The following is a 7,695-nucleotide window of genomic DNA, read 5'->3' on the forward strand; positions in this document are numbered from 1 at the left end:
ACATTCTCTATGTGGCTTATTAAAAAAGAAAATGCCAGAAGGTCACACTAAGAATCGATTGCAGGCATTGTCAAAGAGTGTTGCACAAAGTAATATAGAAATTTAGCCCCTTGATAAGTGTTTCCTATAATGCATCAAATTCCATGTAAGGAACAATAAATGAATAGTTCATAACAAAGTAATTTAGACCAATTCAACATTATAGTTTTAAGAGACATACTGCCTCCTCAAGAAGCACTACAAATGTTTGCTCTCCTCTCCTCTATATGAACTTTCCTTCCAACCAACTGTATTGGAGATGCCTACAAAAAGAAAATCAAGAACACAAATGAAAAATTGCATGAAAAATCCTCACCCAAATGAAAAAGATGAAATTGACTCTTTCAGGCACCTTTGGTTTCACACAAGACAAGACCCAAGATAAGGTGATCAAGAAAACTCTTAATACAATCATAATGCAAGAAAAAAAAAATATTAGAACCATTCACAGCAAGTTCCACATGATACTCAGTAGTGTAGTATGCCAACATTATAAAATTAATGATGGATCTCTTCAAATATATTTCGTTTCTCACTTTCCCTCAAGGAATTTCTATTGAAACAAACAAGCGAGGAGTTTTGAAAACATCTATTCTTTAAAGATAGTTTGAAATAGTTTTATGAATCTTTAAACATTGTTTTCACATAAAAATTAAAATGATATGAAACTAATGGGTGTTTCCCAAAATGAAGAGCATTGGAAGATACAGGGCCCTGAGTAGCAACATTCGCCATGCTAATATGCTATACAATAACTTCAAAATTCAACATTTTGAGTTGCATAATTTCCATGGTATGTGGTGAGGTGATGATTGGCCACTTAAGAAACCTCTTTTCTACCATTTTGCTTCAAGGAACTTACCAGGCCTGTGGTAAGCTATCCAGATTCTAATTCAAGATAAAGATAGAAATATTAATTCCAAAAACACAATGTATTCTCAATACAGTACAAAAATGTCATCAGGAGAAAACCCCCGTCTCATGTTTTTAGAGTAAAATGACAATTTTTTGCCTACAAAAACTTGTTGGGTCATATACAGGATAGATTATCTTAACAATTTCAATAATAATAATTCCTATTTATTGAACTGATGTTGCACCGCCAAATAAATCAGGAAATAAGAGCATGCTAATAGCTACCTACCTAAATTGGAGTAACCTTGGGCAAACACAAAAACACTTCAGAGAAAATTACATTTATAATAGTCTGCAAAATAAAGTTAATATTGAAATGGAATAACTAGTAATTTGTTTGGTAATGAAGCCACATACATCATCAAGGAACAAAGGAAGAAAGCTGGTAAAAAGAAAATGGATAGCATATCTCTTATACCTAGTAGTAAAATATCTGAAAGATTGGAATACTGTATCTCAATATTTCTTCTTCATTTTTTCTGTCTTTGTTTTTCTATGGGTGAATCTAGCATGATTCACAATTTGATTAATGTTTACAATTTAAGTGATTCTTGAAACTATTAGATCTGATGGATTTTGACCCCTTTTTAATTCGTAAAAATGCTAGAATACAACTTCTAAGAGAGAATGTTAGATAAAGCCCGTTTTCTTTTCTTTTATATATATATATATATATATATATAATTGTTTAACATTATTTTTTATGGTTTGTGCCAAATCTTACTGCGTTCTCGATTCGATTCAATTCTGTTTCAAAAAATTAGGATTTGAATTCACATTACAAACTATGTAACTAGTAAAATATTAAATGCAAAACTAAGAGATCAACATATCAAAAAGGAAAAGCACATACAATATATATAAAACAATTATATATATATATACTCAGTATATAAAGATAGATAGATACTTGAATTTTGATATTGCTACATATAGATCCGTAAAATGATTAAAAATGGGTTTTAGATCAAAATAGATGAAGAAATCAAACATCGGATTCGAAAAAACACAAACAAGAAAGAACAAAAATCAATAATATCAGTAGACAAAATTCGTACCCCTGCGATTCAAATCTCCTTGGAACTGAAGAGAAAAAACTAAAACCTAGAAAATAATCAATGCCCTAATCTCTACTTCGAACTTGTGTAGATTTGTGGGTTGATTTTCCCAAAATGATATGTGTTTAGGGCAAATCACAGAGAGAGAGAGAGAGAGAGAGAGAGAGAGAAGAGAAGAGAAGAGTATGAGTGCATACCGTCCCTTATCTCTCTCCCTGTGCCTGACGCTGTTAAGTACAGTCGTTAACGTTGTTTTGCTAATCGAAGCTGCAAAGAGATGAGTCATTTTGCTAATGGAAGTGAGCAAAAAGACGATGAGTGAAACGGCGATGGATGCTGTTGTTAAGTCAGTCGTCGCCGAAGAGAGATTGAAACCCTTCGTACTAGTCCCTCTGATGATTGGAATCTATTAGAAGCCAAACAGTTGATGTATATGTTCTTTTTCTAATTTTTTTTTTTTGGTGAATTGGAGCCAGAAATTTCATTTTGGCGCCTTTTTATTTTTATTTTTTATATCATACAATTCACAACATACATTATATGTTGTAAAAAGTGCAATACTTTTAACGGTAGGCGTTGTGTGTGTCCTAAAAAGTGTAATACTTTTAACGGCAGGCATTGTGTGCACTGTGAAAAGTGTAATACTTTTCACGGCTGGCGTATGTGTATTGTGTATAGTTGATGTATTAACGGCATGCCATATGCATGTCATAGAAAGTTTTATTATTTACGGCTTAAACATTGCAAGTTGTAAAAAAATCATTGTTATTGCCATTCACGGCCTACACAATAGACACACTGTGGTTGGAAAATTATTTACGACATGCAAAAAAAGCAAGTCATAAAAGTGAAAAACTATGGCTTGCATTTGTTGTATGTCGTTGATGTGGTGCCATAAAAAATCAATTTTGTTGTAGTGAGCTTCGCTCACTCTTTATTTTCTATGTATGTAGGTGAACAGTAGGGAGATCAACCTTAGGGTCAGCCCCAGGATCTGCTTTTGTATACCTGTCTTGTCAAGCCTCTTGATGGCGGGTTTTTTTTTTCTTTCCCCCCCTTCTGTTGGTGCTAAGTCTTTGTTAAGCCTTTTGTTTATTTTGTTAAGATGGTTTTGGGAACTTGTAATTAAATGATGAAGGTTTATTGTACATAAGTTGTGGTTGTGAAACATAATATGTATATAGGTATGATATAACTTGATCATTTAGGCATTGCTCAATGGACATTATACTTATGTTAATTGCTTCCGCTTAGTCCCCATGATTAAAAATATTTGTAATCCATAGGAGGCCGTAGGTAATTCAGTGATTATTGGCCGGTTATGACCAAAACTTTAGGGGCGGGTTTAGGTCATGATAGAGTTATATCAGAGCACTAGTTATTACCTCATACACAGGTTCATTTGAGCAATAAGGAGTCTAGAAAAGATTTAAGTTGCATTCATAATGCATTTATATGACATGAATATGATATGACATGAAGTATGAAATAAGGATGAAACTTTGTCAATATGCATTTGTGTATATTTTCTGTGAGTGTTGTAATACATTGTCATATAGATTTTTGTGTGAATGAAGGCGGATGAATTGGAGGAGTCTACCTCCACTTGGCTTAATAGAATGGAAATAATGATAATGGAAATAGCAGAGGCTATGAGACAATAATAGCAACAACAACAACCGCCACCTGTGCCTAATCCCCCAGTAGTACAAGACAACCAAGCTGACGACCGAACAATTGCACTCACAAAGGAGTCTAAGAAAATGAAGCCGCCTTTGTTTCATGGTGGTGTGGACTCACTCAAGCTCAAAGCTTGGGTGTTGGGAATAGAAAATTTGTTTGAGGTTTTTCCTTGTACTAAGGCACAAAAAGGGCTACTTGCTACTTTTACTTTAGAATATGAAACGCGCCGATGGTGGATTCGTATTCGGGATGAACATAGAGGAATTAATTGGACACAATTTCTGGAGGTCTTCTATGAAAAATATTTCCCGCAGTGTGTCCAAGATAGAAAAGTAGTAGAATTTGAAAGACTGAGATAGGGAAACAAATAGTTGTTGAGTATGAAGCGCAATTTACTGAGCTAGCCTGTTTCGCACCACACATGGTGGACACAAACTACAAGAAAGCAAGAAAATTCGAGGGAGGACTCCGGGATTAAATATGAGAGAGGTAATGTATTGAAGCTACCCAAATACGTTGATGTGTTGGATAAAGCCTTGATGACTGGAAGTACCGATTCTCAGAATGGAAAGGAAAAAGACAAGGCTCTAATGTACAGTAAGGGTCGGCATCTTCTCAAAACAAGAAAATGAATCTGGGGACCTCAAGTACTTTTAGATCTACTCGTGAGTCAACACCAAATTGCTCAAAATATGAAAAGAAACACCGTGAGGTTTGCTATTGAACAACTGGGGCTTGTTTTAAATGCAGGAAAACATGCCATAGAGTGAAGAATTATCTCCAAAATGTGAATAGGCCAGCTACGAGTTCAGTCGCTTCGACTCCAGCAACAAAGACTGCTGCAAAACCCGTTACTACTAGAGATAATGTCATATAGGAGAGAGTCTTTGCCCTTGTTTCTGGTGATGTTCAGTATACAAAGACGGTAGTTTTAGGTACACTCTTTATTAATGGCCAACTTGTTCATGTGTTACTTGATTCGGGTTCCACCCACTCATTTGTTTCAAAAACCTTTGCTAGCAACTTGAATAGACCCTTGGGACCCTTAGATTATATGTTGTGTGTGTCCTCACCATCTGGGGATTCTGTGTTGTGTGCTTCTATTTATTCTACATATGCAATTCTAATTGGGGATGTTCAATTATATGCTTAATTTGATGCCTCTTGATATGGATCATTTTGATGTAATTTGGGAAATGGATTGGTTAAGTAAATATCATGCAACTATTGATTTTGTGTCTAAACAAGTTGTCTTCCGACCTCCGGGACAACATGAATTTACTTTTGTGGGACATGGGGTAGTTTCTCCACCCTATTTGATATCAGCTATGAAAGCACGTAGGTTACTTCATAAAGGTTGTCAGGGTTATTTGTGCAGTATTCTGAATGTATAGGCAACAAATGTGTGTGTTGATAATATGCCAATTGTTAGTGAATTTCCAAATGTTTTTCTAGAAGATTTGTTAGGGGATTTGGTGGACTATGAAATTGAGTTTGTAATTGATGTTGTGCCTGAAACTCAGCCGATTTCAAAAGCTCCTTATAGAATGTCAACGTTCAAAATGAATGAATTGCTTGATAAAGGGTTCATCCGACCGAGTACCTCGCCTTGGGGCGCATCGGTTCTTTTGTAAAGAAGAAGGATGGGACACTCCAGTTGTGTATTGACTATCGGGAGCTTAATAAGGTAACTGTAAAGAACAAATACCTTTTACCTAGGATTGATGATTTATTTGATCAGTTGCAGGGAGCGCAAGTATTTTCCAAATAGATTTGAGATCCGGGTAACAACAATTGAGAGTTAAGGTTGAAGATGTTGAAAAGACTACTTTTTGAACCAAGTATGGGCATTACGAATTTTTAGTTATGCCATTCGGAGTTACTAACGCACCGGCAGCCTTCATGGATTTAATGAACCGCATTTTTAAACCATACTTGGATGAATTTGTAGTGGTGTTCATTGATGATATACTCATTTATTTGAAAAGTAAGGAAGAACATGAGAAACATTTGAGAATAATTCTTTAAAACTTAGACAAGAAATTGCATGCTAAATTGAAGAAATATGAGTTCTGGTTGCATGAAGTAGTGTTTTTGGGGCATGTAATTAATAAAGAGGGTGTTTCTGTTGACCCACAAAAGATAGAAGCTATTGTGAACTGGCCCACTCCTACTAATGTTACAGAAGTGCATAGTTTCTTGGGTCTAGCAGGTTACTACAGAAGATTTGTTAAAGAATTTTCCAAGATTACAGTGCCACTTACCCAATTGACTTAAAAGGGTGTTCCATTTGAGTGGACAAAACAAAAGGAGTCGGCTTTCCACGAATTGAAAACAAGGCTAACCACAGCACCAGCCCTTGCCCTACTGTCACGACCCGAACCCGCCCCTATGGGTTAAGGCCATAACCGGCCAGTAATCACGAGATTACCTATGGCCTCAAACCACTAAAACAAAACTCATCAAAGTGAAGGAGCCAAACGGAAGCAAATTTAAAACTTTGTCCATAGAGTTGTGCTTATATGCACACCATCACATTCCAAACATTTATGTGTTAATAACTCACATCAAAATATATACCAACACAGAACATTGTGCATCAGGATCATACAAGTTTAAGTCAGTCGAACCCAAGACTTATATACAAAAGTAGTCCAATGCTTTCGCCAACATAACAAAAACTATGAACAAAGGACAAAAGCGAAGGCAGTCTCGTGCGTGAGACGTTTGGGTTGACTCCTCAAAACTCTGATTGTTTCTCACAATTTCACCGAGGCTGGTTCTGGACGTCCCTTGGCTCACCTACATGTACATGAATGAGCGTGAGTGAAAGTCCGGTGAATAATATCAAATAAGGTAGATACATAAGCAATCTTTGAAACAGTTACAACAGACGACCTTTGGCCCAATCACTTGGATCAATCGGCCTTCGGCCCAATCATTTATGTCAATCGACCTTCGGCCCAATCATTCATGTCCATCGGCCTTTGGCCCAATCATTCATATCAATCGGCCTTTGGCCCAATCATTCATATCAATTGGCCTTCAGCCCAATCATTCATGTCAATCGGCCTTCGGCCCAATCAATCATATCAATCGTCGTCTACCATTCAAATTAATGAACTTACTAAACTTACATAGAAGTAAACAATTGGACAACAGTATATTTCAAATATCTTGTTAAGGTATTACTCACAGTGATCGGTTTGTGGATTTGCCCTGGAGCTTGACCCAACACATTGCATGAACACAAAAAGGGTCACAAATAATTCGATCCATTCTAAATTCACATATTCTTCTTTAGGCTTCATTCTTATCTCTTTAACCCAATTACAATGCTCAATGCATGCCTAAGAGTGCTTGCAAGTGAAAGAGAACGGAAAACGAAATACAGAACGATCATACAAAATTTCAGAAACAGGGTCCCTGCTCGAGCGTGGACTTCCCCGCTCGAGCGGACCCAATTGGTCTGCAAAAGTGCTGGTTGCATCAAATTCACGCTCGAGCGTGAACTCGGGCGCTCGAGCGGAAGGTCTGTCTACATAGCTCCCCGTTCGAGCGTCAACTTCCCCGCTCGAGCAGGAACCATATCTGAAAAAATATGCTGGGAGCACGAACTTCACGCTTGAGCGGCGGTTTCCCCGCTCGAGCGGACATCAAACTTTCTGGAAATTCCAGAACTGTTCTTGGAGTTCAATTTTGATGTTCAAAGGTCTCAACTCATGATTTCAGTCCCAAAAACATATAAACACATTATATTTCAAGGGTACACAAACAATATGAAGCTAATTACTCAAAATCATGGTTCAATTCTCCAAAATCAATCAACATTCTTGTATAATCATGGCTTATGCTTTCAAACCCCATATGAGCTTCATATCTTCAATAATCAAACATGCATGTAAGTTTTGGCTCAAAATTCGAGTTCAAATGGTACAAATAAGGCTTATGATCATGGAACTTATAAAAACCATGCATGCATGTGAGATTTGATGCCCAA

Source organism: Camellia sinensis, chromosome 2 (genome assembly GCF_055761805.1).
Source record: "Camellia sinensis isolate YWXY chromosome 2, ASM5576180v1, whole genome shotgun sequence".
Lineage (NCBI taxonomy): Eukaryota > Viridiplantae > Streptophyta > Magnoliopsida > Ericales > Theaceae > Camellia > Camellia sinensis.